At 45.1% G+C, this 15,861-nt stretch overlaps 1 protein-coding gene across 1 annotated transcript in view; it reads left to right on the forward strand.

Moving 5' to 3' along the window:
• Positions 1-15,861, forward strand: part of ZC3H15 (zinc finger CCCH-type containing 15) — a gene marked incomplete in the record, with an annotated part of 1,627,349 nt that overhangs the window by 647,851 nt on the left and 963,637 nt on the right.

Genomic DNA, 15,861 nt, shown 5'->3' on the forward strand with positions numbered 1-15,861 from the left:
TTCAGAATGTGCAGAAAACAAAGAAATGCAGGATTTATTGCATGCAGCTGAACAAGTGGGAAAGCATAATTTGCAATGTGGTTTTGATTCTCTAGAGGCCTCCTGCAGGGCCGCAGTTACAGGTTCTGTCATTAGGAAGCATGCTTGGTTAAAAGAACAGAATCTGACCGATCATGTTAAAGCAAAACTATTAGATGCTCCATTACAACATGATACCTTGTTTGGTGTTAAAGCAGAAGAGGTGTTGAAGAAAATGGAGGACAAAGCTAAATCTATGCAAACAGTGAAGGATTTCTTACAGGTACAGCCTCCCAGATTTAGCAGGAACTGGCCTACAAAGAATTGGTCCTTTCCAGTGTCAGGCCACAAAGAGGCAGATACAGACGCCCCAGAGGCAGATCACAGCCCCAAGGCTCATACAGGCCTAAACAATGGGGTGCTTCTACCTCCAAAAGCAGAGAGGAAAAATCACAGCCATACAGGAAACGGTCTCAATGACTTTCCCCTGCCAGCACCAAGCACTTATCTTCTGGCAGCTCCTTTGGGGGGGAAACTAGCACTATTTTCACAAAATTGGCACATGATTACCCAGGACAAATGGGTCTTAAATATCGTGTCTCAAGGATACAGGTTCCACTTTCACACCCTGCCAAGGCCAAACGGTATGCCAGACCTGCCACGCAATCAATGGGCAGAGGCACAAAAACAAGTTTCATCCCTCATGGACATGAGGGCCATTCGGCAAGTACCACAGCAAGAGCAGGGACAAGGATTTTACTCAAGGCTATTCTTGGTACCCAGAAAGGACAAAGCCTGGAGACCAATACTGGACCTGTCTATCTTAAACATTCCTGGATATTCCAGAATTCAAAATGTTAACTCTGCAGCAGCTTCTGCCCATGCTGGGCAAGAAGGCTTGGCTTGTGACTTTAGACCTAAAAGAGGCATACCTGCATGTCCCAATCAGACAATCATGCAGAAGATACCTCAGATTTATAGCTGGCTCAATGCACTACCAATTCTCTGCACTGCCCTTTGGATTATCTACTGCGCCCAGGGTCTTCACAAAATGCCTGGCACCAGTAATTGCATTTTGCAGACAAAGAGGAATACAAATATATCCTTACTTGGACTACCTTATTCAAGCAGAGAACAAGGACATCCTAGTACAGCATCTGGCGTTTGTAAAAAGATTACTAACAGGTCTAGGGGTACACAGTAAACAAAAAGAAATCAAAGCTCGTACCCTCTTAAGAGAAAATATTCCTGGGTGCAAGCTTAAATACAACTGCCCAGATGGCCTATCTCACGCCAGACAAATGCAGACAACTGAATACTTATTTCAAAATGTTGGCAACAAAGACCCAGTTATCTGCAAGAAAAATTCTGCAGGCTTTGGACTTCATGGCATCCTGCATACTGCTAATTCCATATGCAAGACTGCATATGAGGAAACTTCAGTGGTATCTGAAAAGTGTTTGGACTCAACATTGCCACAGCCTGGAAACAATAATTAATCTCTCCTTTGGTAATCACATCGCCACAGTAGTCAGGAAATCCTTCTACGTGGCACACCTCATCACAAAAGGTTTCTCATCCAGAAAAAAAGAGGTAATTGTTTCCCTCTACTCATCACTCATTAGACCCATTGTAGAGTACAATGCTCCTTTTGGTATGTACCTCACAAGACATCTACAACAACTGGAAAGGCCGCAGAAATACCTCACAAAGAAGACTACCGGCCTCAAACAGATGCCCTACGCAGACCTTCTCAAAACACTCCAGCTTTACTCTGTCGCATATCGCCTACTCAGAGGTGATCTCTGCCTAACATACAAAGCTATGTCAAACCCAGAGCTGTTGGACATGCTCCACTTAAAGAAATCCCAGGCCCTCCGAGCTACACGCTCTAGGGACCTAAACCTTGTCACCACATTAAACAGAACATGCCGGAGGGATAGGTTGTTGTCCCAGAGACTTCCCATACCCTGGAATAAACTACCTATCTATATCAAACAAAGCTTCTCATTAGCAATCTTCAAGAAAAATCTTGATGCTTGGATGGGAAATAGGAAATTCACCCCGGGGATCACCTCTGTGGCTCTGCTCGCGACAGTGGCACAGGAAAATAATTTTCTTGGGTGGCAAAAGCCAGGGTACCTTTTTGGCTGGGGTTGTATAGGCCCCAGGGCCGATAGCATAGTACCACCTACCTATGAACTCTCATTCCCTGCCTGCAACAGGAGTTTCGATGGTGGGCAAAAGCCTGTCACCTCAACACGGGACAGCCATTCACCTTACCCACAGCCAGGCATACATTGACAACAGATGCATCAGATTATGCCTTTGGGGGCCCATATGGCAGAAAGATGTATTCAGGGCACATGGTCCACAAGTCAACTGCATCTACATATCAATCAAAAAGAGATGCTAGCTGTTCAGAATGCCCTGACAGCCTTCAAGGATCAACTTCATCCAGGACAACTACTGATAAAGACTGACAATACTACAGTCATGTGGTACATAAACAAGCAGGGGGGCACGCATTCCTACCCCCTCTGCAGACTAGCAATGAACTTGTGGGACACAGCACTGACTTACCAAGTACATCTGCAAGCACAATTCCTGCCAGGAAGGATAAATACTCTGGCAGACGAACTAAGCAGAAACTTAATGGATCCCCACGAGTGGAAATTGGATCCACAGGTCTTCAGCATGATAACAAGGAACTGGCGATGCCCGGACATAGACCTATTTGCCTCCCTCACAACTGCCAACTACAGAGATTCTGCACAAGGACTTATCACAAGCAAGCATGGAAAGTGGATGCTCTATCTTTCAGCTGGAAAAACCTAACAGTAAATGCCTTTCCCCCTCTGCCTCTCCTTCCCAAGGTACTCCTCAAGGTCAGACAAGAGAAGCCAAAAATGATACTGATTGCCCCAGACTGGCCCCGCCAGCACTGGTACCCAATCCTAAAGAGCTTGTCTCAAGGCCCAGCTTGGACATTACCTTAAGTTCCTCACTTATTGACCCAACAAGACTGTCAGATACTGCACAGCCAACTCTGTACCTTAAACCTGGCAGCATGGCGGATAATGTAGCCATTCAAGACACACCTCTCTCTAAAGCAGTGATGGATGTTATTTTGGAGGCCAGGAGGCCTAGCACCAGAAAATCTTATGCGGAAAAATGGAAGAGATTCTGTACTTGGAACCAGGCACTAGGTATTGACACAACTGATGTTTATCGTGTTACCCTGCTGCAATCATCACACTTGGGTTATCCTGCCATCAGGCGGTCCTGCAGTCGGCCTGAGTTCCAAAGTCTTGGTCCAGCGTCTGTTGCTGTCGCTTCTTTCCTGACGTTAGTGCGCCAGGGGTATATAAGAGGCATCAGACACCATTTTCTTCAGTCTTTCTTGCTGCGCGTTGCTCGAAGCAGAAGCAGTTCGCAAGTGCCGGTCAGCCGACACCTGAGATTTTCGATTTGAATTTCAGTCTGAAGTCTTCAATAAAGCTAAGTACCCCATTGGGGAACCTTTTCTTGCCTCAGTCCGATGTCAGAAAAAGTTAACAATTGCATTTCTTGTGGGAAGCAAATACCTCATAAGGACTTCCATTCTTATTGTATTCCTTGCCTAGGCCCAGACCACGAAGTCACAGGTTGTCGGGTTTTGTGCTAGGTTTAATAAACGAACTATTTTGGTAGGAAATTTAATTATATCATGCCATTGGAGCAGCCGATGACCGGCATGCATTAAAAACGCCAAGATAAGGACAGGCAGCCTAGGAACAAGCCAGACTCCGAGGCCTCTGCTGGGCCTGTCACCGGCTCTCCAGTTTTCAGTGAGGCGCCTATGCAGCCTCTGACGACCGCAGAATTGGAACCCTAGACCGCTTCGGATTCTCAAGCGGAGAGTACTAGGCCGTCGCAGCCATCTTCATTAGGCCCTTCCGACACCGGAGCAGAAGGAGATCCCGGTGCAGTAGAAACACCTTCGGTTGCAGAAGGTGTCTTCAGACTGACCACACACACCATTAAATCTTATGCTAAACTTAAAACTCCATTAAAACCAAAAATGACTGTACATCAGTCTCCAGTTCAAGGCCCCATGCCTAAGAAACAGATGCTTAAGATGGCTGAAGATTTGATTACCCTAATCAGGGGTTCCCATCCCCCTCCAGATAAAAGACCAAGACAAGAGGAGGATTATGCTTCCTCTGACCAGGTTTCTATTTCCTCAGATTCTTCTGAGGAACAGGATTACGCCTTTCCCCCTTATGAAGACTCTGATGCTGAAGACTCTATTCCCTCAGCATCTCCCCCTGAAGACTACTCCTTTGGGGAAACTTTACATACCATGAGGGAACATTTCCACTGGGAAGGCCAGGACTACTCTGATTCTAAGAAAAGGCTCACAGAGTTCCTTTTACTACCCCAGCACAGACCACTTGCTATCCCTCCAGTTTTAGACATTGTGGATGATGTTTACTTGGAGTCTAGTCTAAATCCAGACTCTCTACCTCCTGCTCCAGCCAAACCAGACAGATACTACAGAGTACCTGACTCTCACAAATTCCTTTATAAAAGCCCTGTGGCTGACCCAGAAACAATTTCACAGGGTCCCAAAGGGGGCTAAAGCTTCTATGGCTAAAAATCCTGGGCCCTCTGAAAGGGATTCCAGAGCCCTAGATAGATGGGGAAAGAAGATATACACCTCAGCTATTCTGGCTATGAGAGCATTAAATTGTCAGTTTCACATGCTGAAATATCAGCAATTCCTAATGTCTTAATTAAAACAAAAAATGAGCACACATTCTGAACAGTCTGAATTCAAGGAAATGCAGGATCTGTTGCATGCAGCTAAACAGGTGGGCAAATATACTTTACAATGTGGATTTGATTCATTGGAAGCTTCCTGTAGAGCAGCTGTTACTGGGTCTGTCATACGTAGACATGCTTGGTTAAAAGAACAAACACTACCTGATCATGTTAGAGCAAAATTATTGGATGCACCATTACAGCAAGATGTATTATTTGGTATCAAAGCAGAAGAGGTTTTAAAGAAAAATGGAGGATAAGGCAAAGTCTATGCAGACGGTCAAGGATTTTTTACAGGTACAACCCCCTCTTTTCAGCAGAAATTGGCCAACAAAAAAACTGGTCCTTTCCAGCTTCTGACAGATCACAGAGGGGCAAATACAGACGCCCAAGGGGTAGAGGGCCATTCAACAGGTACCTACATAGGAGCAAGGGCAAGGATTTTACTCAAGACTCTTTCTAGTCCCAAGAAAGGACAAAGCATGGAGACCCATTCTGGATCTTTCAGTTCTGAACACCTATCTGCAAGTACCAAAATTCAAGATGCTAACACTACAGTAGCTTCTTCCTATGCTGGGCAAGAATGCTTGGCTAGTAACGTTGGACCTCAAGGAGGCATACCTGCATGTCCCTATCAGACAAAATTGCAGAAGATACCTCCACTTCATTGCAGGTTCAACCCATTATCAATTCTCTGCACTGCCCTTTGACTTATCTACTGCCCCCAGGGTCTTCACAAAATGCCTGGCACCAGTAATTGCATACTGCAGACAAAGAGGAATTCAAATCTACCCGTACCTGGACGAATGCCTTATTCAAGCAGAAAGCAAGGACATTCTTTTAAAGCATCTGGCATTTGTCAGACACCTTCTAAGTTGCCTAGGGTACACAGTAAATGAAAAGAAATCAAAACTAGTGCCCTCACAAAACATAATATTCCCGGGTGCCAGCTTGAATAAAACGGCCCAGATGGCTTATCTCACGCCAGACAACAACAGCTGACTCAATACTTCAAACTAATGGCAACAAAGACCCAACTCCCTGCAAGAAAAATTCTGCAGGCCTTAGGATTCATGGCATCTTGCATACTACTAATACCATTTGCAAAACTGCATATGAGGAAATTACAATGGTACCTGAAAAGCGAATGGACTCAGCACAGCCACAGCTTGGAAACAGTGATACCACTAATTCCCTGCCTTCAACAGGAGTTTCTATGGTGGGCACAGACATGTCACCTCAACAAGGGTCAGCCTTTCACCTTACCCACAGCCAGGCAAACTATGACAACAGATGCATCGGACTATGCCTGGGGAGCACACATGGCAGGACAGTGCATTCAGGGCAAATGGACTACAGATAAAGGCATCTGCATATCAATCAAATAGAAATGCTAGCAGTATAGAATGCCCTAACAGCTTTTAAGAACCTCTTACACCCAGGACATCTAATAAAAAAGACGGACAATACCACAGTAATCTGGTACATAAACAAGCAAGGGGGGCACACATTCCTACCCTCTATGCAGGCAAGCAATGACCTTGTGGAACACAGCACTGTCTTACCAAGTTCAACTACAAGCACAATTCTTGCCAGGAAAGAAAAAACACATTGACAGACGACCTAAGCAGAAACATCATGGATCCCCATGAGTGGAAACTAGATCCACAAGTATTTGCAATTTTAACTCAAAAATGGGGACGCCCAGACATAGATCTGTTTGCCAACCCCCAAAACTACCAACTTCAAAAATTTTGCATAAGGACATTCCACCCACAAGCTTGGAAAGTGGACACCCTCTCATTCAGTTGGAAAACATTAACAGTGTATGCCTTTCCTCCACTGCCGGTTCTAGCAAAGGTACTGCTGAAAGTCAGATTAGAGAGGCCACAAATGATGCTCATTGCACCAGACTGGCCACGCCAGCACTGGTGTCCAATTCTAAGGAACATGGCCCACGGCCCACCATGGATTTTGCCACAAATTCCTCCCCTGCTCACCCAGTGAGACAATCAGATTCTACACAGCCAGCTCAAGACTTTAAACCTGGCTGCATGGCAAATTACCTAAACAACCAGCCAACACCTCTATCCAAAGCTGTTATGGATGTCATTCTGGAGGCCAGGAGGCCTAGCACCAGGAAAACCTATTCAGACAAATGGAAAAGATTTTGCGCCTGGAACCAGGCTAAAGGCCAAAATCCCCTTGATCCCAACATTCCTCAGATTCTACAATATTTAACTGAGATGTTACACAAAGGACTTTGCTTTTCATCTATTAAGATCTCAGCAATTTCAGCTCATTACAACACGGATCCTCCTTTTTTTCCACATCCACTCCTAAGACAGTACCTCAGAGGGGCTAAGAACATAAGACCGCCCAGGAGAGCACCAACACCTACTTGGGATCTCAACTTTGTTCTGGAAAAGCTTACACTGCCGCCCTTTGAACCAGCTTTTTCAGTTGACTTAAAATTTCTTTAATGGAAAACTGCCCTGCTACTAGCAATAACTTCAGCTAGAAGAGTCTCAGAGCTACAGGCACTAATGGCAGTGGAGCCTTTCCTCATTTTTCATCAAGACAGAGTCTCTCTATGAACTAACACTTCCTTTATGCCAAAGGTGGTATCCAGTGTGGCCCTAAACCAAACCATTAATTTGCCCACCTTTTTCCCAAATCCCCAGAACAAAGGAGAAAGACTCCTGCACTCTTTGGACATTCACAGGCAATTACTTGAATAAAACTAAGGCTTTCAGAAAATCTGACCAGCTCTTTGTAGCCTATGCTGCAGGATCACAAGGAAAAGCTATCTCAAAACAGACCATTTCAAAATGGATAGGACATTGCATACGTTTCTGCTACACGCATCATGGGAAACCGGTACCTGCTAACATTAGGTCCCACTCCACCACGGCTACAGCTACATCAGCAGCCTTTCTCAGGGGGGTGCCAACCAAGGATATTCTGGAAGCTGCAACTTGGAGTTTAGTGAACACCTTCACCAAACACTATAACTTACCTCTATATTCTAAGACTAGAGCTGGTTTTGCCACTGCAGTTTTGCAGGGCCTACTAGCTTTTTCTAACCCTATTTAGCTCCACCACCCATCTTAGCTTTGGGATTCAACCCAGGTGTGATGACTGCAGCAAGGTAAGACGATGAACATAGTACAGTTTTGTACCTACCATAAATGTAGATGTTAGAGTGTTCACCCTGCTGCAGTCCAGATTACCCTCCCTCCATCCCCTCTGAACTAGCTGGACTTATCTATACCATTCTATCCTATACAACCTCTGTGGTGTATTTGCTTGTGCCTGAAGGTATTGTTTTATTTTTATATGTACATTTTTATATAGCAGTATATATATTGCCTACCTATTGGGGGCACCTGACATCTGGGACAAGAAAAACTGAAGAAAATGGTGTCGGATGCCTCTTATATACCCCTGGCGCACTGACGTCAGGGAAGAAGCGACAGCAACCGATGCCGGACCAAGACTTTGGAACTCAGGCTGACTGCGGGACCACCTGACGGCAGGATAAGCCAAATTTGATGACTGCAGCAGGGTGAACACTCGAACATCTACATTTATGGTGGGTACAAAACTGTACTTTCAAAATATTCCTCAGATTTTGCAATACTTAACTGCGATGCTGGATAAAGGCCTTTCCTTTTCATCAATTAAAATTCATGCCTCTGCCATTTCAGCTCATTACAATACACAACCACCTATTTTTTTCATCCATTGCTAAGGCAGTACCTCAGAGGGGCCAAAAAACGTAAGACCTCCAAGGAGAGCACCAATACCTGCTTGGGACTTCCAACTATTTCTTGGAAAAACTCACACTGCCTCCTTTTGAGCCGGCCTCTGCAGCTGATATAAAATTCTTATCCTGGAAAACAGCTCTGCTCCTAGCAATAACCTCTGCTAGACGAGTCTCAGAGTTACAGGCACTCATGGCTGTGGAACCTTTTGTCATTTTCCATCCTGACATGGTTTCTCTAAGGACAAACCCTACATTTATGCCTAAGGTAGTGTCCAGTGTGGCCCTTAACCAAGCAATTAATTTGCCTACCTTTTACCCAAACCCACAGAATAAGGGTGAGAGACTTCTACATTCTCTGGACATTCACAGGCAGCTATGCTTCTACTTGGACAGAACCAAAGCTTTCAGAAAGACTGAACAACTTCTAATGGCATATGCTGCAGGATCCTAAGGAAAGCCTATCTCAAAACAGACTATTTCAAAGTGGATAGGCCACTGCATTCGTTTCTGCTATTCACAGCATGGAAAATCAGTGCCTAAGGGCATTAGGCCACATTCAACCAGAGCAGCAACCACTTCAGCAGCCTTCCTCAGAGGAGTACCACCCAAAGACATCTTTGAGGCTACAACCTGGAGTTCAGTGCATACTTTTACAAAGCACCATCACTTACCTCTCAACTCTAAATACAGGGCAGGCTTTGACGCTGCAGTTCTGCAGGGCCTGATAGCCTCTCCTAATCCTATTTAGCCAGCCTCCCAACCTTAGCTTTGGGATTCAACCCAGTTGTAATGACTGCAGCAGTGAAACATGATGAATATAGTACAGTTGTGTACCTACCATAAATGTAGATGTTCGAGTGTATTCACTGTTGCAGTCCAGGTTACTCTCCCACCATCCCCCTTCTCCTTGCTGGGACTTTTGTACTTCTGTATTCTATACAACCTATGTGGTGTATTTTCTGGTAGATGAAGGAAAAGTTGTTTTTTGTGTATGCATGCTTATTGGCATAATTTAGCCTACCTTTTTAGGGGCACCTGACATCTGGGGCAAGAAAAAAATGAAGAAAATGGAGTCTGCTACATCTTTTATACCCCAGGTGCACTGACGTCAGGGAGGAGGCGACAGCAACCGTTGCCGGACCAAGACTTTGGAACTCTGGCCGACTGCTGGTAGCCTGCCAGCGGGATAACCCAATTGTAATGACTGCAACAGTGAATACACTCGAACATCTACATTTATGGTAGGTACACAGCTGTACTATTTGATTCATTAGAGGCCTCTTGCAGGGCTGCTGTCACTGGGTCTGTACTCAGAAGGCATGCTTGGCTTAAGGAGCAATCTTTGCCAGATCATGTTAAAGCTAAAGTGTTGGATGCTCCCTTAAATCAGGACCGCCTGTTTGGCAACAAAGCTGAGGAAGTTCTTAAAAAGATGGAAGATAAAGCTAAATCTTTGCAAACTGTTAAGGATTTCTTACAAGTTCAGCCTCCTAGATTTAGTAGGCATTGGCCCTGTAAGAATTGGTCCTTTCTGGCCCCTTGCAGGTCTTCTCAATCCAAACCCAAACACAGCAGAAACCCCAGATTTCAGTCCTAGGGGACACACAAGACTAAGCAGTGGGGGGGCTTCCTCATCCAAATCTGGGAGTAGTAAGACTCCCCCTATGGAAAACTGTCTCAATGACTTGCTTTTAAAACTTCCAAGCACTTCTCAACCGATTGCTCCTGTAGGTGGAAGAATTGGTCTGCAGGCCAAAAACTGGGAACTCATTACACAGGACAAATGGGTTTTAAATATAGTATCCCAAGGATACAGATTTCACTTCCACACGTTGCCAACTCCAAGCGGGTAGCCAGATCTTCCCCCAAATCAATGGGCAGAGGCCCAAAAGCAAGTACTTTCTCTCTTAAGCATGGGGGCTATTCAATTGGTACCAGAAGAGGAAAAGGGACCAGGTTTCTACTCGAGACTTCTCCTGGTACCCAGAAAAGACAATTCATGGCGTCCTATCCTGGACCTTTCTACTCTAAACACCTTTTTGGTGAATCCAAAATTCAAGATGCTGACTCTTCACCAGCTGCTTCCTATGCTAGGCAAAGATGCCTGGTTGGCAACAATAGATTTAAAAGAAGCATACCTGCATATCCCTATCAGGGAATCTTGCAGAAGGTACCTATGCTTCAAAGCAGGCTACAGGCACCATCAGTTCTCTGCACTGCCCTTTGGCTTATCTCCTGCACCTAGGGTATTCACAAAGTGCCTAGCTCCTGTCATTGCATTTTGTAGGCAAAGAAATATTCAAATATACCCAAACCTGGACGATTGTCTAATTCAGGCAAAAAGCCAGGACATACTTTTGAATCGTCAGGCCTTTCTACAAAGGTGCTGACTTGTCTGGGGTATACCATAAACGAAAAGAAATCACACCTGGTACAACTTCACAGATGGCTTTCCTCACACCAGAGAAACAGATTAATTTGACAACCTACTTCAAACAAGTGGCCACAAAAAACCTGCTATCTGCAAGGCAAATACTGCAAGCCTTGGGGTTCATGGCCTCCGGCATTCTTCTAATTCCATATGCAAGACTGCATATGAGGAAACTACAATGGTATCTAAAAAGCCTATGGTGTCAACATTCTCGGCATCTGTAAGCAGTGATTCCTATCATTCCTTGTCTATGCCTAGAGTTCCTTTGGTGGGCAGAGGCCTGCCACCAAAACGGGGACTACCATTCACACTACCCCTGCCACCCAAACCCTAACAACATATGCATGGGGGCGCGCACTTGGCAGGGAAGTGCATTCAGGGCAAATGGAACCCAATTCAAATGCACCTTTACATCAATAATAAAGAAATGTTAGCTGTACAGAATGCTCTGGCAGCCTTCAAGGACCACATTCTTCCAGGACAATTAATGGTAAAGACTGACAACACCACTGTTGTGGTACATAAACAAGCAGGGGGGTACACGTTCTTACCCCCTCTGCAGACTAGCCATGGCATTGTGGAACACAGACTTGAGCTACCAAGTACATCTACAAGCTCAATTCCTGCCAGGAAAACTAAATACCCTGGCAGATGGACTAAGCAGAACCCTCATGGACCCACACAAGTGGAAACTGGAATCAAGGATTTTCAACATGTTGACAAGCAAATGGGGGAGCCCAGATATAGACCTGTTTGCCTCCCCCCAGAACTATCAATTGGAAAAATTTTGTGCAAGGACTTCCCACAGACAAGCTTGGAAAGTGGATGCCCTGTCCTTCAGCTGGAAAAACCTATCAGTTTATGTCTTTCCTCCTCTGCCTCTGCTTTCCAAAGTACTACTAAAGATCAAACAAGACAAACCAAGGATGATTTTGATTGCACCAGCCTGGCCATGCCAACACTGGTACTCCCTCCTGCGCAGTGTGTCACTGTTGGCCCCATGGCACCTGCCTCAGACTCCTACCCTGCTCTCTCAGCAGGAGAACCAGATTCTGCACCCTCCACTTTAAACACTGAACCTAGCAGCCTGGCTACTTACCGAAGCTCTCCTTTACCATCCCTCAGTAAACCAGTGGTGGATGTCATTTTAGAGGCAGGGAGGCCTAGTACTAGAAAATCGTATGTTGAAAAATGGAAAACATTCTGTGCCAGTCTCCTGGGTTGAGCACAGCAGTGCCCAATTTACCTCAGATTTTACAATACTTAACTGAGATGCTTCACAAGGGCCTGTCTTTTTCCTCAGTAAAAATTCACGCCTCAGCCATTTCAGCTCATTATAACACAGACCCTCTTCTCTCTCCTCCACTGCTCAAGCAGTTCCTCAGAGGGGCCACAAATTTAAGACCACCCAGGAGAGCTCCAACTCCAGCCTGGGACCTTAACTTTGTATTGGAGAAACTCGCCCTTCCTCCTTTTGAGCCAGCTGCTACTGCAGATTTAAAATTCCTTTCTTGGAAAACAGCTTCCCTTTTAGCCATCACTTCAGCAAGAAGGGCATCTGAATTGCAGGCCCTTATGGCTTGGAGCCTTTCATCATCTTGCATGCGGACAGGGTGTCCCTCAGGACCAATCCCTCTTTCATGCCAAAGGTGGTATCCAGTGTGGCCTTTAATCAGTCCATTCATTTGCCTATCTTCTTTCCTAATCCACAGAACAAAGGGGAACGGATACTGCACTCCTTAGATGTGCACAGACAACTTAGATTCTACTTGGACAGGTCTAAACCTCAAAGGAAATCTGAACAACTGCTGGTGGCATTTGCTGCAGGGACAGAGGGGAAGGCTATTTCAAAGCGAACCATCTCCAAATGGATAGGCCATTGTATTCACTTCTGCTATAAGCACCATGGAAAACCTATCCCACAGGGGATCAGATCCCACTCGACCAGGGCTGCATCTACCTCTACAGCCTTTCTCAGAGGCGCACCTACCAGGGACATCCTAGAAGCTGCTACCTGGAGTTCTGTACATACTTTCACCAAGCATTACCATTTGCCAATTTTCTCTAAATCCAGAGCTGGCTTTGCCACTGCAGTTTTGCAGGGCCTTATAGCTGGTCCTAATGCTATCTAAATTCCTCCTCCTCCTATCCTTAGCTTTGGGAATCTACCCAAATGTAATGACTGCAACAGTGCAACACGAAGAACATAGTACAGTTGTATACACTTAACATAAATGTAGATGTTCGAGTGAATTCACTGTTGCAGTCCTGGTTACTTTCCCTCCAGCCCCCTGACTTAGTTTGGCTATACATCTTCTTTCCTTTTCAATGCTTAAAAGCTTTTTGGTGCATTTGCTTTTTTGTTTGAGGTATTACCTTGTATATTTATAGATTTAATTGATTCCCATTAGGGGGGGCACCTGACATCTGGGGCAAGAAAAACTGATGTAATGACATCAGCTGCATGTTTTATACCACTGACGACCTGACGTCACAGAAGAAGAGACAGCAACCAACGTAGCACCCAAGACTTTGTTAATCAGGCTGACTGAGGGCTACTGCAAGCAGATAACACAAATGTAATGACTGCAACAGTGAATATACTCGAACATCTACATTTATGGTAAGTGTACATAAAGTACAGTTGTGTACACTTACCATAAATGTGGATGTTCAAGTGTATTCACTGTTGCAGTCATTACACTTGGGTTATCCTGCTGGCAGGCTACCCTCAGTTGGCCTGAATTCCAAAGTCTAGGTCCGGCGTCGGTTGCTGTCGCCTCTTCCCTGACGTCAGAGCACCAGGGGTATAAAAGATGCAGCCAACGCCATTTTCTTCAGTTTTTTCTTGCCCCAGATGTCAGGTGCCCCCAAAAGGGTATGCTAAAAAATATGCCAATAAAATATGCATGCACCAAAATATATTATACCTTCATCTACAAGCAAATACACCACATAGGTTGTATAGATTAGAGAAGTGCAGATAAGTTCCAGCAAAGAGATGGGGGATGGTGGGTAACCTGGACTGCAACATTGAATACACTCGAACATCTACATTTATGGTAAGTGTACACAACTGTACTATGTTCTTCGTGTTTCACTGTTGCAGTCATTACTCTTGGGTTGAATCCCAAAGCTATGGTTGGGAGGCTGGAGCTAATATAGCATTAGGAGCGGCTAAGAGGCCCTGCAGAACTGCAGTGGCAAAGCCTGCCTGGATTTAGAGTAGAGTGGTAAATGATAGTGCTTTGTAAAGGTGTGCACTGAACTCCAGGTAGCAGCCTCTAAAATGTCTTTGGTTGGTACTCCCCTGAGGAAGGCTGCTGAAGTGGCTGCTGCTCTAGTTGAATGTGGCGTAATGCCCTTAGGGCACTGGCTTGCCATGTTGTGAATAGCAGAAACGAATGCAGTGGCCTATCCACTTAGAAATAGACTGCTTTGAGATGGCCTTTCCTTGTGATCCTGCAGCATATGCCATTAGTAGTTGCTCTGTCTTTCTGAAAGCTTTGGTTCTGTTCAAGTAGAAGCGTAGTTGTCTGTGTATGTCCAAAGAATGCAGAATTTTCTCCCCCTAATTCTGTGGGTTTGGATAGAAAGTAGGCAGATGAATAGCTTGGTTAAGGGCCACACTGGAGACTACCTTAGGCATGAATGTCGGGTTTGTACTCAGAGAAACCCTCTCTGGATAAAAAATGATAAAAGGTTCCACAGCCATGAGTGCCTGTAGCTCTTGAGACTCGCCTTGCAGAAGTTATTGCTAGGAGCAGAGCTGTTTTCCAAGATAACTTTATATCAGCTGTAGCAGCTGGCTCAAAAGGAGGCAGGGTGAGTTTTTCCAAGACATAATTGAGGTCCCATGCAGGTATTAGTGATCTCCTTGGAGGCCTTAAGTTTTTTGGCTCCTCTGAGGAACTGCCTTAACAAAGGATGAGAAAAGATTGGTGGCTTTGTATTGTAATGAGCCGAAATAGCAGAGAAATGAATTTTAATTGATGAAAAGGATAGGCCTTTGTCCAGCATCTCAGTTAAGTATTGCAAAATCTGAGGAATATTTGGTACAGCTGTGTCAATTCCTTGTGCCTGGTTCCAAGCAAAGAATCTCTTCCATTTTCCAGCATAAGATTTTCTGGTATTAGGCCTTCTGGCTTCCAAAATGACATCCATCACAGCTTTTTTATGACTACATTATCCGCCATGCTGCCAGGTTTAAGGTCTTTAGCTGGTTGTGCAGGATCTGATTGTCTTGTTGGGATAGTAGATGAGGTATTTGAGGCAGGGTCCAAGCCGGCATTGAGACAAGTTCCTTAGAATTGGATACCAGTACTGGCGGGGCCTGTCAGGGGCAATCAGTATCATTTTTGGCTTCTCTTGTCTGACCTTTAAGAGTACCTTGGGGAGGAGAGGCAGTGGAGGAAAGGCATATACTGCTAAGTTTTTCCAGCTGAATGATAGGGTGTCCACTTTCCATGCTTGTCTGTGATAAGTCCTTGTGCAGAATCTTTTTATTTGGTAGTTGTGAGGAGAGGCAAATAGATCTATCTCTGGGCATCCCCATTTCCTTGTTATCATGCTGAAGACTTGTGGATCCAATTTCTGCTCAGTTTGTCTGCCAGAGTATTTATCTTTCCTGGCAGGAATTGTGCCTGCAGATGTACTTGGTAAGTCAATGCTGTGTCCCACAAAGTCATGGCTAGTCTGCAAAGGGGTAGGAATGAGTGCCTCCCTGCTTGTTTATATACCACATGACCGTGGTGTTGTCTGTCTATCAGTAGTTGTCCCGGATGAAGTAGGTCCTTGAAGGCTGTCAGGGCATTCTGAACAGCTAGCATCTCTTTTT

The sequence above is a fragment of the Protopterus annectens genome, chromosome 6.part0, assembly GCF_019279795.1.
Source record: "Protopterus annectens isolate FY-2018-M chromosome 6.part0, PAN1.0, whole genome shotgun sequence".
Classification (NCBI taxonomy): domain Eukaryota; kingdom Metazoa; phylum Chordata; order Ceratodontiformes; family Protopteridae; genus Protopterus; species Protopterus annectens.